The sequence below is a fragment of the Nuphar pumila genome, chromosome 5 (assembly GCF_984573655.1).
Source record: "Nuphar pumila chromosome 5, dmNupPumi1.hap1.1, whole genome shotgun sequence".
Taxonomy (NCBI): Eukaryota; Viridiplantae; Streptophyta; class Magnoliopsida; order Nymphaeales; family Nymphaeaceae; genus Nuphar; species Nuphar pumila.
The window spans coordinates 47,879,073-47,881,970 of record NC_143253.1 but is presented as its reverse complement, the minus strand read 5'-3'; positions in this window follow the sequence as shown (position 1 = coordinate 47,881,970).

The window sequence follows — 2,898 nt, the reverse complement described above, 5'->3', positions numbered from 1 at the left end:
TGCCAACCTCCCATGTGTGCTCCAATCAGATAGCATATCATATGCAGGGAAGTCACTGATTGTCCATAGAACACCGGCCTTCATATTGAAATTTTGTTTTTTGTTGGCATCATTTGTGATAACACCGTCATCCCATAGTACTTTTAGTTCATCAATCAATGGCCTTAAATATACATCAAGATTTTGGCCATGTGAGGTCGGACCAGGGATCAACAGAGACAAGAAAAGATTTGGACATTTCATACACAAGCTTGGTAGAAGGTTGTATGGAGTTACAAATACTGGCCAACATGAGTATGGAGTTGATCTACCCCCAAATAGATTAAATCCATCTGTACATAGACCGAGTCTAACATTTCGCACTTCCATTGCGAAGTTCTGATGAGTACGATCAAAGTACTTCCAAGCTTCAGCGTCAATAGGATGCATGATCTTGTTTTCATCGTGTCGAACTTTATTTGCATGTCATCTCATGTGTTTAGCTGTCCTTGAAGCCATATACAATCGTTGCAATCTAGGAGTGATAGGAAAGTAGCAGAGCGACTTGTATGAAACTTCCTTTGATCTCGTGCTACCATTGCCTCTTGTATTTGGCTTGAACCGAGGATGCCCACATGATGGACATGATATGTTGTTTTCCTGATCCTAGAAATACAACATGCAGTGATTTGGACAACCATCAATCTTTTTATACCTCATACCTAGAGCGTTGATCATAACTTTCGCACGCTAGAAATTTTGTGGCAATTTCTCATCTTTGGGCAACATACTCTTCACAATCATGCACAAACGATCAAAACATGATTGACTCAAATTATACTCGAACTTCAAATTCATTAGTTGAAGAACTGCAAACAAGATAGTGTGACTCTCGGAACCGTTCCAAAGTGGCTCATCAACATCTCTAAGTAAATAATAAAATCTACTAGATGCATCGTTTGATGATTCTTCATCTACGATAGTTCTTACATCACTAGGACTCATAGCAGAAGTTCTATTCCTGCGGCATCAAATATTAAATCTATATATGGATTATCGTGCACCACATTCACCCGTGCATCAAAATTGTTTCTAAATTCTTCTTCATGAAACGTCCAATTTTGATAATTACTCACAAAACCCTTTCTGTATAGGTGATGTCTAACGCCATGAGGTTCTACAAATCGATTATTTTTAGAAATCTTGTAGAGACACCTAATCCGACCTGTGAGATCTACTCTACTGACACTTGTCATTGCAAATTCAATAAAACTTTCAACACCATCCATATATTCATGCGATAACTCATTGTCCATTATCCTACGGTATATCCATTCACGGTTTACAGTCATTTTCTTATGGTGTTACAAATAATAACCTAACCAGTTAAAAGAGAACCATCAGAATGCTATGATGAAGAAAATATCAAATTTATCATGCAATATATGATGTCATACAATAACAAGAATTATGATGCATGCATTGATAACTTAATATTTTCATGTGCAAACTATTGATGACACGATACAATCATTTGAAGCATGCTTTCATTATACAATTTCACATGGAAGCCATAATCAAATTGAAAGCAACTACATGCAAGCATGGATACAATTACATCAAACATTGCAATATATCGTAATCATTCATATCAAACAAATGACAAACATGTACCTGCAGCAAACACACTTCAATATTCCACTAACTACTACCATACCTAGCATGGAATCCGTACTCCAAAAATAAGAACACTTCTATATTCATACATTAAAATCATGCTCAACATGATCTCCGAACTTCAACAAAGCAACCCTAGATATCAACAACTAAGTGAGTGTGTGAACAATAAAGTGTTACATCTAATAAATTAAATAACATGTGATGCGCTTGCATCACTTACTCACCACGGGTATTTACCCGATTTACAATGTTTTTGTCACTTACTTACCACGGGTGGATGAGCATAAGTGGGTTCCGTTGAGAAATCTGCAAAAAACATTGTTTTAAAATGAAGTCACTACAAAAAAAAAAACCCGAGGCAAATGAAAACATCTTGCATAGGCCTTGAGAAGCCCAATACCCAATGACCTACCAAAACCGCAGGGGGTCAACCCCCTGCAGGAACGCAGGGGGTCGACCCCCTGTCGGAAACCGCAGGGGGTCGACCCCTTGCCGGAACGTCGGGGGTTGACCCCCTGCGTTTCGGTAGGGAGGTTCCCCCTGCCGGAACAGGCAAGGGGTCGACCCTCTGCCGGAACAACAGGGGGTCGACCCCCAGCCGGAAACGCAGGGGGTCGACCCCCTGCCGAAAAACGTAGGGGGTCGACCCCTGCCGAAAAACGCAGGGGGGGCGACACCCTTAAGGTATTTTAGAAATTACCTATCTTCGGGCGGCGGCGAACGGCAAATGGTGGGGCCACCGAACGACGAAAGGCTGGCGGGAGCGAGAGCAGCCAAAGAAGAAAAGAAAAAGAGGGTTGGGATTAGGGTTATGCGACAATTCGCGATGGATTAATTCCGTCGCTAAGTCGCCGTAAATCAAAACACGTAAATGGCGACAAAATATATTCCATCGCCAATTCTGTTGCTAATTAGCGATGGAAGATTTTTCGTCGCAACCGCCGTCGCTAAATGTTGCATCCGTTACGACAAAATATTTTGTCGCAAAATTCGCCGCTAATTAGCGACGGGATATATTCTGTTGCTATATTCGTAAATTTCATTGATTATAGCGACAGATGTGTTTCGCTCGTTAATCCATCGCTAACTAGCGACGGAATAATTCCGTCGCTAAATTCCATTGCTAATAACCTATTTTCTTGTAGTGAATCCCATCTAGCAACCGTCGACCATCTTTTCTTCTCCATCGATCTTCCCCTTTATAGATTCAGTTTTGGGACATGTGCAACAAGAGAATAT